Raw genomic sequence first — 27,179 nt, forward strand, 5'->3', positions numbered from 1 at the left:
TGGAGCTTGTAGAAATGGAGAAGATGAGGAAGCAAACCGGAGAACACTACTGTGTTAGCTACTTTCTGTTGCTGTGATAAAACACCATGACCAGACAACGTAAGGAGAAGGGGATTTATCTTAGCTTATGGTTCCAGAGAGCTAAGGATCCACCATGGGAGAGAGGCACGGCGGCAGGGTCAGGGAGCTAAGAGCTCACATCTACAACCATAAACACAAAGTAGAGTAAACTTGGATGTGGGTAAGGCTATTGTATTGATTGGTATTGTGTCAACTTGACACAAGCTGGAGTTATCACAGAGAAAGGAGCCTCAGTTGAGGAACTGCCTCCATTAGATCCAGCTGTAAGGCTTTTTCTCAACTAGTGATCAAGGGGGGCAGGGGAGGGCCCAGCCCATTGTGGGTGGAGCCATCCTTGGGCTGGTAGACCTGGGTTCTATAAGAAAGCAGGCTGAACAAGCCAGGGGAAGCAAGTCAGTAAGTGACATCCCTCCATGGCCTCTGCATCAGCTTTTGCTTCCTGACCTGCTTGAGTTCCAGTCCTGACTTCCTTTGGTGATGAACAGCAATGTGGAAGTGTAAGCTGAATAAACCCTTTCCTCCCCAACTTGTTTCTTGGTCATGGTGTTTGTGCAGGAATAGAAACCCTGACTAAGACAGGTATGGCCTTTCAAAGCCCATCCTGGTGATTTATGTACTCCAGCAAAGCTGTACCATCTCTCCAAACATGCCATCAACTGGGAACTAAATGTCCAAATATCTGGGCTCACAGGATGCATTTCTCAGTCAGACCACCACACCTATCGAGACAGAGGCCTTCAAAGTGTAGGATGGATTGCAGGCTGAATGCATGAGATGTTGGAAGGTAAAGTTCATCAGGCCGTGGTGGCCGGCAGGAGGTCATGGGGAGGAAGGCTGTATGGGTTACACCAGCTATTACAGTGAATTTCCACAAAATAGTGCTTTAAGATGTCGGACTTGTACCCTGTCATGGTCATGGTAGCCAGGGCTGTGTCCCTCCTGAGGGCTGGAGGGGCAGTTCAGCTCTTCCTCTTCCAGCTCCAGGCTCTTCTGATGCTCCTATGTCACCTATGTGGTATGTCTATGTCCCCGATTCCTTCCCTCCTCTTCATCTTCCTCAACCTTCTCTACAACCTCTAGGGATTCCTGCCCAGCCTTTATCTTCTGAGAAAAAGTGTCAAGGGTGATTTCATCTTGAGATCCTTAAACACTCAGAGAGCACTATCTCCAAATAAGGCTTAACGGAGAAGCTGGATGGTGTGATGAATTTTGGGGTCAATAGTTCAACCTGTTCTGGAGGTAAAAAAAAAAAAAAAAAAAAAAAAAAAAAACCAAAGTTACATTCATGAATTCAAATGAAGAGTAAAGGATGGGGAACTGGTCAGGGTACATGGCTTGCATTGTTGTTTCTTGAAATTTTCTTCTCTTCCACTTGAGCACACACCGAAACTACATTTCCCAGATTTCCTTGAAGTTGGGTGTGGCCACATATAATGGGAGAACACCTCTTTGCTGGAATATTTGCTGGACTGGTCTTGTACAGGTAATTCTAGTTGCTGTGTGTTGGTTACCTCTACACATGTGTGTACATGTGTGTTAGCCATATCCCATTCAGAAGACAGCATTTCCTAGAACTCCTCCAACTCCTCTGACTGTTAGCTTATTTCTATTTCTTCTTTCCCTTAAGTATTGGCAGGTGAGGGAGGTCCAGGGTAGTGGTGGTAGGATTTGCTAAAGATACCTTTTTAAGACTTAACACTCAGTCTCAATACTTTGAACAATTAATCATGTCAACACTGACTGTCGTCCACTTTGAAAAGAAGGTTTTCTGATCAAGGTTCAGAGCAACCCAGATCTATAGGCATAAACATAAATATTTAGAAGGCCTACGGTCCGGCAGGGTGCTACCACTGGACTTTAACCAAGAATCTATGAGGTTGACTCTAGTGAGGACCCCCAGTAGAGGAGGATACGGAGTGTGAATTGACCATCTTCTGTAACCACACAAGGTTTTCAGGGGTGGGACTGGAATACCAAACCAGCCACAAACCTTCCATCTACAACTTGTCTGGCCTGCATGATATGCTGGGGGCAATGGTGGCTCAGAACTTGTGGGAGTGGCCACCAGATGATCTGTGTAACTTGAGGCCCACACCACAAGAGGGAGCCCATGACTGACATTTGCTGGGGTGGTCAGGATCTGGAAGGACTAGAGACCTAGGGCAGAGAACCAAATGTGACTGAGGAAAAATAAGTCAATGAGATGGCTCCTAATGATATTCTGCTGAACTCATAGATAGGCGTTTAGCTCAGTTGTCATCAGAGAGGTGTCATCCGGCAACAGATGGCAGCAGATGCGGAGGATTGCAGCCACATGGTAAGCAGAGCCCAGGAACCCCACAGAAGACAGGGAGGAAGGACTGTAGGAGCCAGAGGGGTTGAGGACACCAGGAGAACATGACCCACAGACTCAACTAAGCATGGCACATAAGGGGCTCACAGAGAGCGAACTGGCAATTGTGGAGCCTGCAAGGGTCTGTCTGCGCCAGGTCCTCTGCATATACTTTAGGATTGGTTAGCTTGGGACTCCTAACAGTGACAGCGGGGGATGTTTCTGATTTCTTTGTAAGCTCTTGGGATCATTTTCCTCTGAATGGGTTGTCTTGTCCAGCCTCGTATGAGGGATTACTTATTTATTGTCCTTACTGCATCCTGCTGGGCTATGTTCAGGTGATATCCCTGGGATGCCCACTCTTTTCTCCAGGGAAATGAAAGAGCATCGAACCTGGGGAAGGTGGGAGGTGGAGGGACACTGGTAGGAGTGTAGGGTGAGGAAGCCGTGGTCAAGCTGTATTGAATGAGAGAAGAATAAAAAAATATTTAGAAAACACTTTGACATCATGGATGTTTAGTGAAATCACAATGACAGTCTCCTCTAGGGACTCTGGTCTATCGAGCTATGAGCCTTTGACCAGGATTACAGGATCAGACATAAAGTTTCTACCTGTGGAGTAGGCCTACAATCTAATCAGAAAGCAACAAGTTACTCATAACCACCAGGCCATGATTGCACTCAGTTCCCAGGTAAGAGGAGCTGCCATCTTAGCCTCTTCTGACCCTATGCACATTAGTCAGAAGGAAGGAAGCATTCTGGTTGGTTTAAAGTTGATTTCTCTATGTCCTGCAGCCAAAGTGTATTTTGTCTTCAGTTATAGGGGCTTACCATTGTAGCTACGGGAGGGAACTATCATAGTTAGAGTCTCTATTGTCATCCAACATCATGGGGAGGAAAGGATTTATTTCATCTTACAGCTCTCGGGTGACACTGTAACTGAGGGAAGTTAGGGCAGGAACTCAAGGCAGAAACCTAGTGCCTGGAGCCAAGCAGAGCCCATAATGTTGCTTATTGATTTGCTCTTTGTGGTTTTCTTATATAATTCTACCCACAGTGATCTGCCCTCCTCCCCCCATATAAAGAGAACACCCCACAGACTTGTCTATGGGCATTTTCTTTCTTCTCAGATAACTAACTTCTGTCGAGTTGATAAACACACAGACAAACAACCCCCCTAAGCTCTGACTAGAACAACTGACCCCCATTGATTTGACACATCAACAAATTCCTACTAAGCTATAAACCTTACTTTATTGTTTATCCCCAAGATACCAATGTTAGTATCACAGTATAAAACATCCCGTCTTTTATAAGTTCCACAGTGTTTAAAAATCCAAACACTTTAACAGTTCAGTATCTTTAAAACACCCAACATCTCTTTCAAAGTTCCAATCTTTTTAAAATTCTGAAGTCCTAAGATTTTTAAAATCACATTTACTGTGTGCTGCTGCAAATTAAAAGAGTTAGATGTTTTCTTATTTCAAGAGGGAAGAATCAGGGCGCAGCAACACTTAAAGAAAAACTAAAGTCCAACAATGAAAAGGCTCTAGGTCCTACATCTGAAATCCCCTCATGGTCTTCTGGGCTCAAGGGCTTATGCAGCTCCACCTGGGCTCTGCCATTCACAGCTCACGAACCTCGTTTGACAGGCAGGCTCATCAGAGTGGCAAGAGCATCCAACACCCTAACCATAGGCTCGCTTCTTCAACTCCCTAGATATTTTGATATGATTTTGAATTCAGTGTTTGAGTATTTTATTGAGAATTCATTGAATATATCTGCATCTGTTTGTTAGTAACTGGCTTTATAAAATGAGTCTGTGAACCCTCCTTTTCTGTTTTATGAAGTAACTTGAGTAGGTTTGGTAGGAGTTTTCTTGGAAGATCCAGTAGAATTCTTCAGTGAATCCATCTGCGTTGTTTTTGTTTTTTTTCTCCCAGTTGGTGGCTTTTTAGAACTGCTTTAATCTTATTGCTGGTTGTAGATCTGCTTAAATGATTTGTTTCATCTTGGTTAACTTTTGGTAGGCCACATGTGTCTGGAAGTTTACCCACTCCTAAGATCTTCAGCTGCGCGGAGTGGGGTTATTTCGGGTCTTCCTCCTGATTTTCTGAATTTCGGCAGTAACTGTTGTAATGTCTCACTTTTCATCTACACTCTGATTAATTGGCTCGTCTTCTTTTGCTTAATTTGGCTAAGGGTTTGTCAATGTTGTTTATCTGTTCAAAGAAGAAACCTTATTTCATTAATTCTTCACATAGTTTTTCACTTTTATTTCACCAATTTCTGTCCAGAATTTCATGATTTTTTTTTTCTTGTGTGCTATTTTTGGATCTCATGTGTTCTTGTTTTTCTAAAAATCTCGAGGTATGTCATCAACTTGTTTAAATAAGATGGCTCACAATTACCCCCCCCCCCATTTCTATCTTTCTATTAACTCATACACAACCACTTGTCTTCTGGTTTGTTGAAGCAGTAAGTCAGATAACACCCGCCACAGTAGTGCCTGTCAAAGTGGTGAGCCATGGAAACTCCAGCAGCACCTTCATCCCAAGGATGTGCTTCATGAAGGCAACTGATTTGGCCGTCGCCATCCACCTTACAGTATTTCAGCACAATCAACTTAACCTTCTTTCTTTTATGCCCATTCTTGGTAGTAGTGTAAGACTTCTTTGTAAAATTAGTTATTTAAATATAAGTGTGTAGACAGTGAATTAATCTGGCAGCTGCAGGTCTTTACTTTTGATAGTCCCCAGTAGCCACAAAGAGAGACCCAGATTTATTTCAAGCTTCTCCTCAATATTGAGCAGTTATATGATTCATCATAACCTCTGTGTTAATCTGGAGACATCCCAGCCCCATCCCATGATATTTGCATATTATTATTGATCTGGATCTTTGGGCTTCAGATTGTTTTTCTCCTGGTATGTTCTCAGACTCTCCTCATGGCTGATCTGAAGTTCCCTCTCCCTCTTTCTCTTTGTAGCTCCAAACTCTCCCTTGCCCTATTCTCTCTTCTGTCTAGCTACTGGGAAACCAGCTTACTGACAAGGCAGAGAATAAATGATAAGAATTGTTTACACAAACGTGAGACAGGAGATTCTAGACATAAGCATGATGTGAGGGCAGATAAATCAGCCTTTGAAAAACACAAAGCTAACCTTTACGCTGTGCACAAAACCCTATGCCTACCCATTTTTTTTTTCTTAGCACCATCACAAAGTCTCAACACAAGATGAAAGGTAAACTCCTTTTGAATGTTGTAGTCAGACAAAATATGGCGTATTCCAGCTGATTGCCATCCAAGATCAACCAGTCTTTGCTGATTAGGAGGAATTCCCTCCTTATTCTGGATCATGGCCTTGACATTTTCTATAGTGTCTGGGGGTTCAACCTTGAACATGATGTTCTTCCTTTAACACAAAAAGCTGCTTCCTGGTAATGGCTCCACCACAGATGGCCAATGTGGACAAAAGCAACTTGTTGTTTTTGTTGTTGTTGTTGTTGTTGATGATGATGTAGGCACTTAGAGCTATAGACCCTTCTGTTAGGACTACCTCCATGGTGTCCTATAGATTTTGGTGGATTATATCTTCAGTTTCATCCAATTTTAGTATTTGAAAGTTTCCCTTCAGCGTTCCACATGTCTTTCAGTGGTGTGTTGTCTAGCTTCCAAAAGCTATTATGTATTCCATGGTTTCTATTGCTATCCATCTCCAGCACTATCCTACTGTTCCCAAGTAGAATGCAGGATGCTATGTTTGTTGAGACTTGCTGTGTATCTTAATGGCTAATTAACATTGAAAGGATGTTCTCGGGCTCCTGAGAAGAATATGTGTTCTTTAGTGTTTGGGCAGGATGTGCTACAGATGTCTCTCACACTTCTTTTATTTATTATATAATTTGACTCTGAAGTTTTTCTCTTTAGCTCTTGTCTGGATGACCTGTCTATGGCAAGAGTGGGGTATTGAAGTCACCTACACTCACTGTTCTAGGATTAATCTGCGACTTTACATCTGTAGTATGGGTACATACTTTCTCTGTTCTATCATTTGGAGTCTGTTTTGTCAGACACCAGAACAGCTACACCATCTGGTTTCTTACTCCCATTTGCTTGTGCTCTACCCTTTTCTGTCCTTTGACCCAATCCTCATTGGCAGAGAAAAGATGAATCCTGTTATCTACTTATTTATTACTGTTTATTGATTCTTTGTGGATTTCACACCATGCACCACAATTCCACTCATCTTCACATCCCTTTGTATCTGCCCTCCATCCAAGCAACCTCCTCCAGAAACAAAACAAAACAAAACAAATAAAGCAAAAACACATGTAAAACAACTCCTATCTCATTGTGGAAGCTGTAGTGTGTCCTAGTATCCCACAGTACACCCTTTTGTCTACACATCTTTACTTGCAAATGTTCATTACAATGGGTCATTGGTCTGGTTCATGGTCTCGGGCATCTGTTACACTATCAATACTGGATTCTTACTGGGACTCCTCTAGGTTATCCTATTGTCCTGTGTCATGGAGATCCCTCAGCTTTGGTTCTATAGGACTAGTCCCTTCATGAGCTCCAGCAGTTTATAGATGGCTACACGCCGGTGTAGGCCAGCTCAAGGCCCTGGGACTGAGCTTGGATGGTAGCTGAGTTGGTTAGCCTGCCAGTTCTCACAGATCCTTGCTGCCAGGGCAAGATGTCCCACTTTGCCCAGTGAAGGGTGAACCAGCTCTCTAGCTTTCTGTAGTCAGGAACAGATCTACAGAATTCATGGCACTGAGACAAGCTTTCCTGTGCTGCCCTGTTGAGGTGTGGGGCCAGCTCTTTACAGCCCTCAGATGTCAACATGGCCCCAGATGGCAGCCCAGACCAAGTATGACTACATGGCCTTTGGTGGTAACATGGGTCACTGATATAGACACAGACACCCACTGCTGCAGGGCCATGGATCTAGATGTGGCCTCAGATGGCAGCAAGGGCCACTTACATCAGGCTGTTCCTCAGTACCCTCCAGTTCTAACTCTCTACAAAGTGTACAAACTGTTCTATTTCACACTCTCTCCCATTTCTCCACCACATACTTGTTGATTGTGTGTCTGGGCACCTCTGGGTATCTTCTGCCTCACCAGCACTTGTGGCAAAAGACAGAGGCCTCTATGTGTCCTCTTTTGCATTGAAATTTTGATGGAGAGTACATCGACCCATGAGTGTGGATGGTCTTTCCATCTTCTGATGTTTTCTTCACTTTCTTTCTTCAGTGTTTAAAAACTTTTTATTATATAAGTCTTTTACTTGCTTGGTTAGAGTATTCATATATATATGTATGTATCAGTAACTATTATAAAAATACAATTTCTCTGATTGTTATATAGGAAGGCTACTCATTTTGTGTGTAATTTTGTATTCTGCTACTTTGCTGAAAGAATTTGGCAGCTGTAGGAATTTTCTAGCAGAATATTTGGGTATATATATGTATATGAACATATGTATGTGTGTGTGTGTGTGTGTGTGTGTGTGTTCACATTATCTGCAAATAGGACATTTTGACATTTTCTTTCCTACTTGTATCCCCCTGATCTCCTTTAGTTGTCTTATTGTTCTAGCTAAGACTTCAAGTGTTAAATTTAATAGGTACAGAATATTCAATATTGTCTTTTTTGTGATTTTAGTAGCAATGCTTTGAGTTTCTTTCTGTTTAGAATGGTCTTGGACATGATCTAGCTGTAAATCACTTTTACTATGTTGAGGTATGTATGTATGTATGTATGTATGTATGAGAAACTGTGTATGAGTATCCTTCATATCCCTAGTTGGTCCAGGACATTTATAAAGGATTATTGGATTTTTCGAAGACTTTTTCTACATTTAGTGACAATATCATGTGATTTTTGTCTCTCAATCTGCTTATGCAATGGGTTACACTTATCATTTTATGTATGTTGAACCATCCCTGAATCTCTGGGATGAAGCCAACTTGATCATGGTGAATAATCTTTTTGATATCATCTTAGATTTGGTTTGCTACTATTTTATTAAAATATTTTTCATATATGTTCATAAAAGATATTAGTCTATAATTTTTTCTTTTTGTTAAGTACTTGTGTGGTTTTGACATCAGGGTAATAGTGACTTCATAAAAAGAATTTGGAAAATGGTCTTTTAATTTATATTTTGTGGAATAATTTGAGGAGTATTGACATTGTTTTTTTTCTTTGAAAATCTGTTAGACTTCTGTGCTGAATGCACAAGGCCCCAGGCTTCTTTGTTTGTTTGTTTGTTTTGGTTATGAATTTTACTTATTGCTCTGTTTACTAGGGCTACACACTGTTTAAATTGTTTATTTCATCTTTATTTAACTTTGGTAGGTCATATATGTAAAGAAATTCATTCATTTCTTTTAGGTTTTCCAACTTAGTGGACTACAGATTTTAAAGTAAGTCTGTATGATTCTCTAAATTTCTTCAGTTTTCCAGATTATGTTTCTCTTTTTCTTTGAGTTTGGTCAAAGATTTGTCAATCTTGACTTTTTCAAAGAACCAACTCTTCCTTTCACTGCTTAGTTTTTATTTTGTTGTTTGTTTCTATTTCATTGATTTCATCTTTGGGCTTGATTATTTCTCCCTGTCTACTCCTCTTTGTTGTTATTTCTTGTTTTGCTAGAGATTTGAAGTGTGTCAGTAAGCTACTGGTATAATATAACAGTTATTATTATTATTATTTTTTGGTGTAGACACCTAATGCTGTGAACTTGACTTTTGCAACTGTTTTTATTGTTATGTTTTGGGATGTTGTATTTTCATTTTAATTTAATTCTAAAATGATTTTAGTTTCCTTTTTGATTTCCATCTTGACCTGTTTTTGTTCAGTGATGAGCTGTTCAGCTTTCATGAGTTTGTATACATTCTGCTACTCATGCTGTTGTTGATATTTAGCTTTAATCCATGGTGGTCAAATAAGAAGCAGAATGTTATTTTGATCTTCCTGTATCTGTAAGACTTGCTTTGTGCCCTTATATGTGGGCACATATATGTGCCCTTATATGTGGTCAGTTTTGGAGAAAGTTCCATGGGGGGTTGAGAAGAAAGTGTATCACTCTTTAGTGTCAGGATGGAATGTTCTATAGATGGCTGTTATATGTCCATTAATTTATGATTTTATTTAACTCCAGAGTTTCTCTGTTAGTTTTGTCTGAGTGACTTGATACTCTCACAATACCCCCAGGAGACTGGGGTATTGAAGTAACTTGCTATTGCTGTGTTAGGGTCAGTATGTAGTTTGAGATGTACTAGCATTTTTTAAAAATCAAATTGGGTGCTCTTGAATTTGGTGCATAAGTGTTTAGACTTCTAATATCCGTATTGGCTTATTGTTTTTATTTAGTGATTATATAGTGTCCTTTTTAAATCTCTTCCAATTAATTTCAGTTTGAAGTCTATTTGTCTATTTTGTCAAATATTAAGAAACAATTTCTGTTTGCCGTTGGTTCTGTTTACTTGGAATAACCCTTTCCATCCTTTTGTGCTAGGATGATGTCTGTCCTGTGGCATATTTCTTTGAGGCAGAAGAAAGATGGATCCTGTTTTTTAATCTCCAAGTCTATATCTTTTTATTGGTGAATTTAAATATTGATCAGTGTTTCTAAATTTCTGTTATTTTGTTGTTGGTTATGATTTTACTTTAAAATCCATTTTGATTTACTTTTTGAGATTATTTACTCTTAGTGTCTTGTTGTGTGTAGTTAACCTTTTATTTTTACTAATGTTTTCCTTTTAGTGCCTTTCGTAGGATTGGTGGACAGAATTTCTTAAATTTGTCTTTATAATGAAATGCTTTTTCTTTCTCTTTCAACTGTGATTGCTAGTTTTTCTGGATATAAGAGTCTGTGTTAGCATCTGTGGTCTCTCAGAGTATGTAGAACATCAGACAAAGCTTTTTTGGCTTTTAGAGTTTCCACTGAATATCTGGTGTTATTCTAGTGGGCTTGGCTTTATATGTGACTTTGTCTTTTTTTCCTTGCAGCTTTTTATTATCCTTTCTTTGTCCTGTATTTTTAATGCTTTGACTATCATGTGTTGCAGAAATTTTCTCTTATGGCCCTATCTCTCTGGTGTTCTGTGTGCCTCTTGCACATCGATTGGCATCTCTATTTTTAGACTTGGGAAATTTTCTTCTATGATTTTTGTCAAAAAATATTTTCTATGCATTTGACCTGGGTTTCTTCTCTTTCTTATGTTATTATTTTATTATATTACATAATATTCTTATCTATTAATCATAGGTGTGGTATTTTCAAAGTGTTCCAGATTTCCTGGATGCTTCTTTTAAAAAATTTTAGATTTAACATTTTCTTTGACTTAACTGTTGATTTCTTCTACTTTATCTTCAAGACCTGAAATTCTCCCTTCCACTCCATTCAATGTGTTTAACATCCTGAGTTCACTGAGTTTCATTTCACGATGGCTTTTCTCTATTGATTCTACTTCTTTGTTATTTATTTTCAGATCATAAGTTGTTTCCATTATTTTATCCAAAGATTTTTGATTTTTTATAGTCTTCTTGAGACATTTATTCATATTTTTTAAGGTTCTTAATCATACACAGAATTGGTATTTCAAAGTTCTTGTGTTTCATTGAAATAAACTCTCCCAGGGCATATTAAAATAGGGTTTTTGGTTTCTAGAGGAGGTATATTGTCTTAGGTGTTCATGTTTTTATATTTGCAATGGGATCTAGGCATCTGGAGTTACAATGTTTGGGGTGTTTCTTGGTATAATATCTGGTCTTGCTTCTGTTGTGTGGGTGTTTTGTTTTCTAGTTGCTGTTACCTTGTTCTAACAGGTTGTGAAACAATGTTCAGGTCTTTCTGAATTTAACAACAGATATACATAATTCATAAGTATCACCACAGAGGATTTCCTCAAAAGTCTGCCAGTCAGCATATTAGAGATTTGTGTAACTTAATTTTATTTGTGGTCTAAAATAAATTCCATAATTATACGTATGTTTCATGTTAATCTGCGTGGTGAGAAAGTCCCTCCTTATTCTGGCTTGGGCACAATTTCATCATGGTCCTACTCTCAGTGGGAGGTTGGTGGTAGGTGCGAGGTCATGGCCCAGAGCTCTTTAGGTCAGAAGCTCAGCTCATGGTCGTATTTGCGCTGCTTCCGAGTCTGGCTGAAGCCCTCCCACAGGGATAGGTGGACCCTGTCTGTAGGAGGTGCACGGTAGGACCTCCTAGGGCCTGTAGTAGGTTGGGCAGGCTCTGGGCTTCCAGGCTGAAGATATAGGTCATGGCATCGCCCACACTGTTTCCCACAGCTGAGGCCATGGCCACCCCTGTGGCTATGGATACCCTCTGAGTCATAAGGTCCTCCTTTCAATAGGAGCCAGGCTAGCTACTGAGGACTGTGGGTATGAAGAAAGGTGGACTGAGCGGCTGTGGCTCCCAGGAGACGTGGTTGGCCTGATAGGACCCAGTGGGGCAGTGAGCGGTGCTGAGCGTGTTAGTCACTGGATGCGGAAACCTTGCCCATTGTGTTCATTGGGCACAGTACGATTCACAGTAGCTAAGCTGTGGACCAGCATAGGTATCCAAAAGCAGGGGAACAGATAATAAAAATATACGTGTTTTGCTAGTTTTCTTCAGCCCTAAAGAAAACTTAAGTGTGTTGAACGTGCATGAACGGAGATGAAACTGGAGATTATCTTATTAGGTGAATGTGGTGGTTTGAAGAGAAATGGACCCTGTAAGCCCATAGCAGGTGGCACCATTAGTCTGTATAGCCTTGCTGGAGTAGGTGTGGCTTTGTTGGAGGAAGTAGGTTATGGAGGGGCGGGCTTTGAGGTCTCAAATGCTCAAGCGAGCTCGCTCCTGCTGCCTGTGGATCCAATGTAGAGCTCTCAGCTACCTTACCAGTACCACGTCTGCCTGAATGCCACCATGCTTCCTGCCATGATGATAAGGGCCTACACCTCTGCAGCAACCTATTGTTGAAGTCCTGAAATAGAAACTGGAGGGAGCTGGAGTGAGGAATATCCTTCCTCCAGCTGGGATGAGACTTTGAAAGTGCCCACTGCCCCTGGATGGAGGGTAGGAGACAGTAGGGTGTGCTGTAGAAAGTTCTGACCGAACTTTGCTTTCGGTCCTCTGCCCCTGACTCACCAGGGACATTGTCTTTGCAACCAGGTGGGTTTCTGAAGGTAAAGCTTGTGCAAACACAAGTTCCTCACAACTTCAACTCCGGGGCTTCCTAGTTCCATGCCATTATGCCTTAAATCAGCCACATTTTGCATTGCTATGACAAATACTTGAGAAAAATAAGAGAGAATAGAGTCACCAAGGGCTTGGGGGACATAGAAGGGCAACCTGAGTGGTATTCAAGAATTTGCCTCTAGTGAACTATGTCATCTACTCCTAAAGTTTCTAGAACCTTCCCAAGAAGCACTGCCATCTGGACAACTCAATATTTTAACAAATGAGCCCAAGGGGACATTTTTATATGCAAGCCACGACAATATTTGGTCTTCAGCAATTCCTCAAAATTACCATTTCAACACCCCTGTCCCCAACCTTTTGTTTCTCCTTTCAGGGGTTTCTACTTCAGGGATAGACTTTGGCTTCTCTGGGTGCATCTTGCCCTCATCTTTCCCGGTTGGCTCTGCAAACTCAGTTCTCTCTGATGGTTCCAAGGGATGCAATGGCTTTCAGTTTTCCAGCCTTGTCTTATGAAGACAGGAGCGATGTCATCCAAGCTCTCCAGTGTGGGGTCTGAGACCAAAGCACAGTCAGGTCTCCAAAGCTTATCCAGCTGGACACTTAGCTCTGAGGACAAGGGTGGTCTCATGAGTCACAGACATGACGTGCAGAGAGTTGGGTCTGGTTTGTGTTCAGTGTTCATTGCCTCAGGGGACGGCTTCTCCCTTGTTTGTTAAATGGGAGTGACTGCACCTGCCCCAGAATGTGTAAACAAAACAGACTCCACAGATGGGAAGCCTTGCAAAGCCTCTGTCAGTGTTAAGGCAGACAAGCTTTCCTGGGAAGAAAGGAGAGACACCAGCCTTTGGGGGTACTCACTTTCTCTTACATGCTTCGATTTTTTTTAAAAACATATCCCCTTGCCACATAGTCAGTCATATTATTGATACAAAACAATGGCCTTGGACGTGGTTTCTCACACAGGCTGCCTCCTCGCCGCCTCACACCCTAACTTTGCTCCAGCGTTGGCTGGCCCCAGGCCACAGGAAACAGGCACTCTCTCCGTTAAGGGGAGTTGACAGGGATCACTGGGAAAAACATTCATTCCGGCATCTGGTCTCCTGGCACCCACTTCTGCTGGACACTCCCAGGAGCTTGAGTGATGGGAACACAAGACATTGCCATGGCCACCACTCTGCATGACCTTTCCTCACTCCGTGCCTGTGGGCTGGCAGGACAGCTGTGCTCTTGAGTGTTGGCTGCCAGAGAATTCTCCAGGGACATCAAAGAGATGGTCACATTTTCTGGTTCCGAAAGCAGAGAGATTAGAAACAGACAAGAGTAGCATGTGCCCACTGAAACAGAGAGGGGGCTGTAGGACCTTGGCACTGTGTCTAATAGGGGGTTGTAGGATGCTGTCACCTTTACAGAATGCTGTAAGACCCTGTCAGTTTTCAGAGGACAATGGGTCCCTCTCAATGTGTCAGACAGGGCCTTTGGACACTAAACTGTTGGATCCTGTTACTATCAGGAGTTGTCTGTGGGACCCTGACTCTGTGTTATACTTCGGGCTGTAGGCTGTTGTCATCCTGTCAAAGTGCTGTAGAACACTTACACTGTGCACAGAGGGTTTGGAGGATACTGTTGGTGGCACAGAGGGCCACAGACTGCTGTCATTGGTTCACTTAGGGGACAGCTAGTTTCCTTTGTGTTCAGTTGAGAACAAGGAATCATTTCTTCATGTTGCTTGGAGGTATGCCCTCTCCACTTTTGGAAGACTCCTATCCAACTTCTTAGAAGGTTCTAGAATAAAACTCTCTCATCTCATGGCCTCCCCCAGAGACAGCCCCACAGAGGACTGACTTCTCATCTCTGCTGGGTGCACAGTGCACATCGTGCGAGTCGTAGGGACACCCCATCTGTGTGGTCACCTTGCCTTTCATGACAGTGAGTTGTCTTTATGTCTTTCTTTATGGGGTGGCTGGCTGTGGCTTTTCAGTTGTGTGAGGCTCTGTGAGGGCTTTGATCACTTGCTATTATTGGATCTGTAAGTTCATACAGTGCCCACCACACAGTAAACTCTAGAAACCTCGGGGGGAGGGATCATTTTAATTCGGTCCTGACAGTCTGGCCAACCATTTCCTTTAAGGATGCCACGAGAAACCCTTCCATTATACTTCTTATAGAGATGAAGAAAGAAACACCAGCTAAAGTCATTTTGGTAGTGTCAGTGGTGGTGAGGGAGAGGCACAGGGTGGGGATAGAGAGAGGCTGGCTAGTGGGTGTTAGGTAAGAGTCTTGTCTTCTATGATATGGTAGGGTGAATACAATTCTCAACACTCGTTCATGTGTTTTACAGTGAAGTGCAAGTTAGTGGGCTCTGTGACACATACCTGTCATTTTCCCGCTTGAGAAGCTGAGGCAGGGGGATTGGTAAAGTTGAGACCAGCCTGGACTACAGAGTAAGATCCTAGTTCAAGAACTAAAGGAAAGAGCACTCACCACCAAAAAGAGCTTACTAACTCGTTTTGGTTTTCCATCATGATGACATGGCACACAACTCTGATGTAAATTCTAATTACTTCTGTGAGATCATTGCGTATTGTGCATATATACTGAACTATCACATTGTATTCCATAAAAATGTGCAGTTATGTGTTAATTAAAAAGGGTTAACATGCAACAGTGGCGACTTAGTGCTGCTTGATCCTTACGTCTCTTTCAGTTGACATACATCTGCCCACTGTGAGAGGGATGATGACAGAAAACACTTTCACACACAACCATACACTCACACAACCCACACACGCACTCATACACTCACACACACTCACATACTCACACACATACACACATACACCACACACACTCACACACTCATACTCACACACACACATTCACACACACACACTCACACACTCATACTCACACACACACATTCACACACACATACACACTCACACACTCATACACACTCACACACACACTCATACTCTCTCTCTCTCTTTCTCTCTCTCTCTCTCTCCCTCTCCCTCTCCCTCTCCCTCTCCCTCCCTCCCTCACTCCCTCCCTCTCTCTCTCTCTCTCTCTCTCTCTCTCACACACACACACACACACACACACACACACACACACACACACACACATACACGAGGAAGGAAGGAAGAATAGGAGGTGTTCTCAAAGTGGCTGAAAAAAAGGAGGCCTGTAGAATGTGCATCAGTAAACGTCGCTTGATCAGTGGGCAGGATTGGGGGATATTCTGGCTCTGTGCCCGCCTCTGTTGGTTAATTCTAGGTTAATTGGTAATCTTCTTCGATCTCATTTCTATGGTAAATGCAAATGGGGATAGATGTGAGTTAGGCAGTATGCAGAGATCATTCTGGGCTAAACCCTCAGTGAGTTCACAAGGGTGCATGGGCATTCTCTAGTCCTTCCTCTGCTTCTAAGGCACTGGTTCTCAATCTGTGGGTCTCCACCCCATGGGGAGGCGGACAACCCTTTCACAGGGGGACACATATCAGATGTCCTACATCTTACATTTTTATGTTACAATTCATAGCAGTAGAAAAATATAGTTGTAAAGTAGCAATGGAGATAATTTTATGGCTGGGGGTCACCATGGCACAAAGAAGTTTATTAGGGGGTCCCAGCATTAGGAAGGCTTAGAACCACTGCTTTAAGGGAGATTGGAAGAGGTGGAGAGGCTCGGCCCCTGCTGAACAGCACCCGCACAGCCTGTGTGACAGGTGGGCCCCGAGAATGAACAGACTCTGTAGTGACCAAGCGCCGAGCCTCACAGCCTGCAGCTGCTTTGGCTCTGCTGGCAGAGGCGGTGGCCATCTTTGGCCTCTTTGACTCTCCAGCAAGTGTTGCATCATTTGCTTTTTTTTTTTTTTTTTTCTTCTTTTAAGAGACAGTCAAGGGATCTGGGGGCTTGTTATTTTGGGCTGTCTGCCACCCTTACAGTGCCTTATAGTCCTTACTGAGTGACAGATTTATTTGACCAGTTTTGATAAGTGGGTTGTTTGCAACTCATTGGTTGGACAAATTATTTGTAATTTGTACTTGAAAGGCTGACCATCTGAGAGCTATGAGTAAGTGTGTGGATTAGAAGGTCATTCATAGTTGCCTAACATCTTGTCATAGATCATCTTCTGATTTTTTTTATTGTTTTGATAAAAAAACTTAAAAAATTATGTAAGAGCCGAACTTGGAAAATGGTAGGATGGTTTATAGACCCCATAGCAGCTGGCCACTTTTGTGACAAACGCACAAACACATCATGTTAAAAGTCTCAGTCCTCTGCTCTTTAATGACTTGGAATTTGCTGAACTCCAGGCACCCTGGATTTGGTTTCCTGCTGGGATTCGGTCATGGTGACATTCTGACTTGGCAGCGTGAAGTTCACTCTGCTGACTCATGTTTCTCTTAACTCCGTCCAGGTCTCCACAAACCTAACAACTAGCATGTGGTCACTTTGCAGGTGTCTGGAACGGTTCCCGGAGCCCCATCATAAACGTTTTGCTTTACACAAATGCAAAGCAATTTTTTTCTCTCCCACCAATTTCTTCTACTACCAGGGCCCCACCTCTTCTGAATGTATTTAGTAAAGATTGAGTCTCAGGCTAGTTCACTGATTGGGCTCTAAGCACTTCTTGTCAGTTTTTTTTTTTTTTTTTCACTTAATTTTCACAATAGCCTTTGGGGGTGACTGGTCTTATTTCCAGGTGAGAGCTGTTTGTGTGAACACGGGTAAAGCCACGCAGCGAACAGCAAAGGCCACACTGCGGGAGTCTGGGTGGTCTGATGCCAGGCCCCATGTTATTAGTCGTCACGACTCATTCAAAGTTCAAACGAGCCTTGTTCTTGGACGTTTTTTATCAGGAAGTCACCTGGGAGATGTGTGAAGCAGGTTATAGAAGGAGACAGGAGAAATGAGTGTGTCTGGGACCAGCCAGAGGGAACTGACCAGACCATATTTTCTAAAAAAGCAGTGAGTAATTAAACTATAAAAATCTGGGACCAGCAGAAAACCTCATGCACACGTAACCAATGTGCAACAACTTAATTATGTAAAGTGACAATTCATAGGTTCACTCCTGGCAGCTAAATCATAAGATCTTAGGTGTGAATACCTGAAATACAAACAATCCAAAGAAAAATATAAACAAATATTTATAATATATATATAATATAAAATATAAATAAAGCTACATAAGGAAAAGTGACTACAGAATGTTTAATCAGAGTTCTTCAATCTGTCATCTGGAGGAACGATGCCTGTCTTAATTAAACCAGACCGTTTTGTGGTCACAGAAGAGAAAAAATTCTTGTAGCCATTAATTTATTTTGTTGCATAAGAATATATATTTTTTCATTGTGATGTCTTGAGCATCTGGTCGTGTTGGTATAGGCAGGCAGCTCCTCTGGTTCCTTTTATCAGTTGGGATATGCTGTGTGGACATATAGTTGTTTCTGTGTTTTTGTTACTGACACAACATTGAAGCTGTTTATTGTTTGGCTAAGACAATGTTGCACAGAACAACTTTTGTGCTTGCTTTCATTGGTGGCCCTGTGCCCTTGATGGCCTTCATCTGGTCCAGGGATGATGGACAGCTCCTGCTAGCCCACCTCTGAGTGCGTCACAAGCACGCTCTTCCATGCAGCTTTGGTTAGGCAGTTCCTGATTGGTCTGGAGTAAATTTTCTCATATCTATTATCTGGCCGGAGACTGGTCTTTAGGATGTTGTCTTTGCAATATTCACGGTACAAGGTAAATAATGACATTTCACAGAATGAGTCACGGTCTTTGACCGTATTTACCCCCCATTACCCTCTCTGGTTTTCCTGCTTCCAGTTTCTTCTTTTTAGACAGTCCCCCCATCCCCCCCGGCTTGTGGCCTTTCTTAACCAGTTCTTTCCTGTCTTCCTTCACAGATGTGAAATCTTTGTTATACTTAGAGTGGTCTGTCTGCCTTTGATGCCATTTCTCACTGCTCTTCATTCCCGCTCCCCCAACAAGTCTCTTGAACACCTTATTTTTGTTCTGGCATGCGCTTCTGAGAAGCCTCAAACTGCCTTAACCCCTGATCATCCTTGTCAACATTTCTCTAAGTGAGAGAGAGAGAGAGAGAGAGAGAGAGAGAGAGACAGAGAGAGACAGAGAGAGAGAGAGACAGAGAGAGACAGAGAGAGAGAGAGACAGAGAGAGAGACAGAGAGACAGAGAGGGGGAGAGAGAGACAGAGAGAGACAGAGAGACAGAGAGACAGAGAGACAGAGAGACAGAGAGACAGAGAGAGACAGAGACACACAGAGAGAAACAGAGAGACAGAGAGACAGACAAAGAGAGAGATATATAGAGAGACAGAGAGACAGAGAGAGAGAGAGAGAGAGAGAGAGAGAGAGAGAGAGAGAGAGAGAGAGAGGGAGGGAGGGAGGAAAAATACAAATTTTGGGTCACTAAAGATTAAATATTTTCATATTGGCCCATGTATTCCTTTAACATCTTTATTTTCTTACAACTTTATTTAAAAAGGAGAGAGATATACATGTACAGATTTTTAAAAGCATTTTGGCATAAAACTATATGAATGTATTTTTGTCAGTACTTAATTTTTTTAAAGGTTTGACAGTATGCATTGAAATCTTACTAGTTACAATAAGCATAAAGTACATGTAAAACAAAAACGTAACATGGAAATAGTCAAAGTTTTCCTGGTGTGTATAGATTGAACATAATAATTTTTAAATACCAAAAATTGCCAAAAGGCTATCTTCTTAGCTCTTGAGTTATTAATGATTCAAGGTCTAGGTGTACCCCATTCTGAGTGGGTGCTATACACTTGTTGTTGTTGTTGTTGTTTTTCCCTATGGACTGAGGCTTCCACTTTTTGGCCTTTCTTTTTTTGAACTTCATATGATCTGTGAGTTGTTTCTGGGGTGTTCAGAGCTTTCTGGGGTTAATATCTAATTATCAGTGACTGCATATTATGTCTGTTCTTTTGTGACTGGGTTACTTCACTCAGGATGATATTCTCTAGATACATCCATTTTCCTAGGAATTTCATAAAGTCATTGTTTCTAATAGCTGAGTAGTACTCCATTGTGTAAATATACCACAATTTTTGTATCCATTTATCTACTGAAGGGCATCTGTGTTTTTTTCCCAGCTTCTGGCTATTATAAATAAGGCTGCTATGAACATGGTGGAGCATGTGTCCTTATTGTATGTTGGAGCATTTTTGGAGTATATGCCCAGAAGTGGAATAACTGGGTCTTCAGGTGGTACTATGTCCAATTTTCTGATGAACCACCAGACTGATTTCCAGAGTGGTTGTACCAGCTTACAACCTCACCAACCTGGAGGAGTGTTCCTTTTTCTCTGCATCCTCGTCAGCATCTGCTGTCTTCTGAGTTTTTGATCTTAGCCATTCTGACTGGTGTGAGGTGGAATCTCAGGGTTGTTTTATTTGTATTTCCCTGATGACTAGGGATGTTGAGCACTTCCTTAGATGCTTCTCAGTCATTCGAGATTCCTTAATTGATAATTTTTTGTTTAGCTCTGTACCCCATTTTTTAATAGGATTGTTTGATTCTCTGGAGTCTAACTTATTGAGTTTTTTGTATATATTGGACTTCTATCAGATGTGGGATTGGTAAAGATATTTTCCCAATCTGTTGGCTGCCATTTTGTTTTCTTGACAGTGTCCTTAGCCTTACAGAAACTTTGCAATCTCATTAAGACCCATTTCTTGATCCTTGATCTTAGAACACAAGCCATTGGTTTTCTGTTCAGGAAAAATTTCCCTGTGCCTATGTGTTCTAAGGTTTTCCCCACTTTGTCTTCTAATAGTTTCAGTGTATCTGGTTTAATGTGGAGATCTTTGATCCACTTGCACCTGAGCTTTGTACAAGGAGATAAGAAAGGGTCTATTTTCATTCTTCTGCATGCTGACTGCCAGTTGAGCCAACACCATTTGTTGAAGAGGCTGTCCTTTTCTCATTGAATGTTTTCAGCACCTTTGTCAAAAATCAAGTGACTATATGTGTGAGAGTTCATTTCTGGATCTTCTTTTCTGTTCCATTGATCTACCTGCCTATCTCTGTATCAGTACCATGTGTTTTTTTAATACAGTTGCTTTGTAATATAGCTTGAGGTCAGGGATGGTGATTCCTGCAGATGTTTTTTTGTTGTTGAGGATAAATTTTGATATTCTAGGTTTTTGTTATTCCAGATGAATTTGCAAATTGCTCTTTCCAACTCTATGAAGAATTGAGTTGGAATTTTGATGGGGATTGCATTGAATCTATATATTGCTCTCTCCAGTTTTTTTGGAGGCACTCAGAGCTATGAGTTTACCTCTTAGTACTGCTTTCATTGCCTCCTATAGGTTTGGGTGTGTTGTGCTTTCGTTTTCGTTGAATTCTAGAAAATCCTTAATTTCTTTCTTTCTTCTTTGACCATGCTATCATTGAGTAGAGCATTGTTTAGCTTTCATGTGTATGTGGGCTTTTTGTTGTCTTTGTTGTTATTAGAAACCAGCCTTAGTCCATGGTGATCTGATAGGATGCATGGGAGTATTTCAATCTTCTTATATCTATTGAGGCTTGTTTTGTGACCAATTATATATATGGTCAGTTTTGGGAAAGGTGCCATGAGGTGCTGAGAAGGTGTATTCTTTTGTTTTAGGATGAAATGTTCTGTAGATGTCTGTTAATTCCAATTGGTTCATAACCTCCTCTAGTTTCACTGTGTCCTTGTTCAGTTTCTGCTTCCATGATCTGTCCATTGATGAGAGTGGGGTGTTGAAGTTTCCCACTATTATTGTGTGTGGTGCAATGTATGTTTTGAACTTTAGTAGGGTTTCTTTTATGAATATGGATGCTCTTGTATTTGGAGCATATATGTTAAGGATTGAGAGTTCCCCTTGATAAATATTCTCTATAAAGAATAAAAAGTGTACTTTCTTATCTTTTTTGATAATTTTGGTTGTAAATCTATTTTATTTGATATTAGAATGGCTACTCCAGCTTGTTTCTTGGGGCTGTTTGCTTGGCAGGTTTTTTCCCAGCTTTTTACTCTGAGATAGTGTCTGTCTTTGTCTCTGAGATGATTTTCTTGTATGTAGCAAAATGCTGGGTTCTGTTTATGTATCCAGTCTGATAGCCTATATCTCTTTATTGGGGGAACTGAGTCCATTTATCTTAACATATATTAAGAAATAGTGATTTCTGTTTCCTGCTATTTTTGCTTTTAGAGGTAGAATTATGTTCCACGGGAGATCTTATTTTGAGGTGTTGGTTAGGGAATGTACAAGATACTCTCCAAACAATATAGCTTATTGACCACCATAAGTTTAAGTTAAGTCTCTATTGTTGACTATTGCACACACTTTGGACATAGGACTTGTGAGTGGACTAAGTTAGCCAGAGGTAGGCTGACTTCCTGGAAGTTTGGGAGACTAGGCCAAAGTTTCTGTTTCCCGGACACAAGAACCCAGATCCAGGAACCTGTGGTCAGTCAACTGCAGCTTTGGGCAGTCAATTGAGGACACCTTGCCATTTGACCTAAAGTAAAAGCAGGTAGCTAGAATGAGCAAGCACCCCCCCCCGGAAGTTTTCAGAACCTTACCCATTGTAGATTCAGTCAGAGCTTTAGACACAGAGCTAACCAGTCAAGGTAAAAGGGCACATATCCTGTCCCTGGAATTCTAACTTACAATAAAAGCTGGGCCTGCGAGTCCACCAGAGGTCTTCATTCCCAATGGAGAGACCCCTGCATGCAGGAAATTCAGCTAAATAAACAACCTTTGCTTGTGCATACTATTTGAGTCTGGGGTATCACTCTTTAGTGATTCTTGAACCCTAACACTTTAAGGATTTGAGCTCGATCTGACTCAAAGCCTCTTCCATGGGGCCTAACTTTTACAATAGCAGAAAGTGTTATGCACACTTCCAAAAGGAAAAGCAATGAAAATTCCTATCCAGCTATGATGCTGATGAACCACAACAATGAGCAGATGGGAACGATATTCCTAAAGATGTAATAGTGGCACTTACACGCTGGTGGTCACCATCAGCTGTCTAACTGGACTTAACAGAAGGGAAATCATGCCTGGTATTATAAACCTAGCTAACTCTCTATGGCTAGTGAGGTCATATCTCTTAGAGAAGAACTTACCATTGCTGCTTTTCTACATCAGCATGATTCCTAACTGTATTCTAAATAATTAGTCTTATATTTACAAATACACATAGTTTGTACTCTCCTAAAAGAGGCTTCTTCCTCCTCCTTCCTCCTCCTCTTCCTCTTCCTCCTCCTCCCCCTCCCTCTTCCTCTCCCCCTCCCCCTCCCTCCCCCTCTCCCTCTCCCTCTCCCTCTCCCCCTCCCCCTCCCTCTCCCTCCCCCTCTCCCTCTTCCTCTCCCTCTCCCTCTTCCTCTCCCCCTCCCTCTCCCTCCCCCTCTCCCCCTCCCTCTCCCTCTCCCTCTCCCCCTCCCCCTACCTCTCCCCTCCCCTTCCCCCTCCCCCTCCCCTCCTCCTCCTCCTCCTTCTTCTTCTTCTTCCTCTTCTTCTTCGCTCAGCAGATCATTACAGAAAACCACACCTGTTAAAATGCAGTGTATGTTGTGGTTTTAGCCCCAATCAATGCATCTATAACACAGCTCCTACACCGAAAGCTCTGCAACATCTTAGAACGGAGGATAGATAGGTTCTAAGAGTGAGAGGAGCAGGAAGACTACTGGGAAATTGAGTCTTCTAGATATGATAGTGGATCTACACCTGGGAAGTCTCAACCGAATGGCTGCTTAAATAAGACTGGAACAATTCAAGAATGGCTGATACCCCAACATAGATGTTAAAAGTTTCATGGGGCCCAATTCTAGTTGAAGAGCTACAAGCAATTAATAACGACAGAGAGAAGGAGAGTTAGTCTTTCCCAGGGATGAGGTAACCATAGTTGGTTACCTAATACTATGTAGTCAGCTCTATTGTATATTTGAGTGTGTATAATATATATATGTATACCTATACATATACATATAGGGAGAGACTCAGCAGGTTGCATTTATTCACATACAAACCAATAATAATTAAAAAGAAGTCACTGAATTTGAGATGGGGCAGGGGGATGGGAACAACAGAAGGGAGGTTAGAGGGAAATGAACTGATTATATTTTAGTTAAAAATAAAATAAAAAAGACAAAAAGAGTTGCATGTGAAATTGTAAGTATGAGATTACTAATTATATTTTTGGTTTTGTTATTGTTGTTGACAGTCATGTTGACTCTAAATTTTCACATAGAACCTTTTTTACTCTCTGGAAATTTCTCCCCAAAGTTCTGAAAGTTTGTGGTGACACATCTTGGTATGGGTCTACTTTCTTGTGTTATTCTGGACATTTAGATGCCCTTTACCATGGAAAGTTGTTTCCTGTATTCTCAGAAGGGTTTTCTTGATATTTTTCTTTCCTGCCCTGATCTGATGAATTGATTTTTTTTACCATTTTTCAGTTTAAAAGGAATGTTTGTTTAGCCAGTCTCTCATTTTCATGGTTTAAGCTTCTCACTAATGCCTGGTACCTCTTTCATTAAGAGGTGTGGCTGTTTAGAGACCATTGGTAATGTCCTTGCTGCATGTGACCTGACTGGGCTGTGTCACTGGGAATCCTCATATCTCACAATCTTTATGCTTGTCTTTCTCTTTTAGTGGATGATTATTTTTTTAAGTTGATAATGTTTCAACCCATGAATTTGGATCAAGTTTCTCTAGTCAGAAGATTTTCATTCTTTTCCCCAAGTCAATTTAACAGGGGCTACCTTTGGCGCCTGAGAGGGGAAGGTTTGGAGTGTCTTTCCTTTTGCCTGTGTTGATTTTCATTCAACAGCCCTGTTTTCCACATGGTGTCTCCCTCCTTCCCAGCTGAGCTGCGCTTCCTCAGCTTCACCTTTGAGGAAATTAAATTACTAATTATCTGCAACAGTTTCGTTTCTTTCTTTTTCCTTCTAGGTTTATGCCCTAAAAATCCAGTTTATTTTGGTTCAGTGAACAACTTCAGCATCTTTTCCATTTTTACGGTAGGAGGTACAATGACCTCTGCAAAATCTTCTGGGCCCCACCCTGATTCCTGAACTCCGATTCCTATTTCTGTACCCTTTCAAGAAACTCTTCTCTTTGTCCCGATATCTAGTCAAATTCTACCTTTTCCTCTCTTCTGTTGTATTCATGCTCAAACAAGGACAAAAACAGTTTGGGCATCACTGGCTAATTGGACTTAATCCTGGAACAGAATGAGATCCATCCCCATCAACTGTCCATTTGTTTAAATGAGTGGCGGACATTGTTAGGCAGTGTAGCTTTTAAGTGTTCAGAACAGCTAGGGCTCCCAGGACCCAGCAAGTATTCCAGATTGTCTACCTTAGTAAGCGTCTGAAACCCCTTCATGAACAGCCAGGTGTCTGTGTCCATTGAACCATTAATCTCTCTGCAGTCCCCTTTACTACCTACACTTGTAAAAGTCTGTAGAACATAGTCTTGCGATACAGGCATGAGAATAAAGAATCTAAATTTCCACCATTCAGCTGCCTCTTGCCACTCTTAAATGTTTGTTAAATCATTCTGGTAGCTAATCAAAGCACCATTTTCTGTAATTTAATTGACACACACACACACACACACACACACACACACACACATGTACACACGTACCAATAGAAATTTCTTGTTTACACTGATTTTTACAGCAGTGTATCCTTCTTAAAAGCATTAAAACAACATACTGATTGGATTCCCGAGGTCTCAGTCACTTCCCATTTCTAGCAAAGGTCTACTGTGTCATTTGCTTGCCCATGATTTATTACAAACCAGCCTAAGTTTCATCAGGGTGGCATTCTGGGACAAGGATAATACTTTTGATTTAAACAGAAGTGTGGCATAAACACATTGAATAGAATAAAATACACAGGCTGGAGTTATCACAGAGAAAGGAGCCTCAGTTGGGGAAATGCCTCCATGAGATCCAGCTGTAAGGCATTTTTTCAACTAGTGACCAAGGGGGAAAGGCCCAGCCCATTGTGGGTGGTGCCATCCCTGGGCTGGTAGACCTGGATTCTATAAGAAAGCAGGCTGAGCAAGCCAGGGGAAGCAAGCCAGTAAGTAACATCCCTCCATGGCCTCTGCATCAGCTCCTGCTTCCTGACTTGCTTGGGTTCCAGTCCTGACTTTCTTTGATGATGAACAGCAATGTGGAAGTGTAAGCTGAATAAACCCTTTCCTCCCCAATTTGCTTCTTGGTCATGATGTCTGTGCAGGAATAGAAACCCTGACTATGACAAACTGGTACTAGCATAGTGGGGTATTCCTATGACAACCTGACCTTGTTTTGGGGAGGACTATTGGAGGACTATGAAATTTTGAGCTAGAAGAGCCATTGAGATGTTAAGATCTGTGGGATATTCTGTAGGAGCTTGGAAGAAAACGTTGAGAACAGTGCAGAAGATGGAGGCCTGGTTTATGAAATTTTAAAGGGAAGATTAAAGACTCTTATCAGGCCTGTTGCCATTTTGATTGTGAAGATCCTGTGGTTTTGGTTAGCTGGGGCTGAAGAATCAGCTGTGATTAACAAGATACCAGAACTACTAAACCAAGACCTTTGCATTACTGGGACTATTGATGCTGGTCAGCTGGAGCTAAGAAATGGTGATTAAGAAGAGATCAGCTTCACTGAGGTGAAATCTTCTGGGAAGTGTTTTATGAGAGCACAAAGAGGCTGTGTTCCAGAGATAGCCAAGGTTGTTCCTTGTAATGTGGCTGGACTTGGTAATGTGTAAGAGTTACTCAGGTGGTACTGGTTTTGAAGGAATGAAGGGGTCATTGAGAGCAGCTGAGGCTCGGCACTGTGAAAGGCCATGGAAGGCCACTGGAGAAGGTGCGGCCTCAGTTGCAATTAATGCCCGAGGAAGCAGTGTTTTGGAGATTCTAGTGCCGTGGGTTGACTGCCAAGAGCCCCAGCAGCAGTGAACAGGTAGCTGGAGCCTAGAAGACAAGGTGTGTGTTACAAAGGGCCGAGCTGGAGAAGTGACCCAAGCCCTTGGAGAAGCCCAGAAGATTGTGAGTAGATCCCAGACATTGAACAGTTAGTTTGATTTTGCTTTGATTGTGACTGCGATCTGATATTTTTCCCTCTTGATGGAAGAAGTGGAACCCACAGTTAAGAGACATTAAATTGTAAAAAGACTTGGATTTTTAAAAAGAGACTGGATGTTTTAATGGAATTGCAACTTTAAAATGTAAGAATTTGTAAAGACTGTGGGACTCTTAAGGTTATTTAGTTCTTGGGGATGAATAAGAAAGTAAGGGTTGAGGCTTAATAGTGTTGTGTTTGTGTGTCAAGTTGACAAGGGGTCAATTGTACTGGCTGGTTTTGTGTCAACTTAACACAAGCTGGAGTTATCACAGAGAAAGGAGCCTCAGTTGAGGAAATGCTTCTATGAGATCCAGCTGTAAGGTTCTTTCTCAACTAGTGATCAAGGGGGAGGGCTCAGCCCATTGTGGGTGGAGC

Source organism: Micromys minutus, assembly GCF_963924665.1.
Source record: "Micromys minutus genome assembly, chromosome: 17".
Taxonomy (NCBI): Eukaryota; Metazoa; Chordata; class Mammalia; order Rodentia; family Muridae; genus Micromys; species Micromys minutus.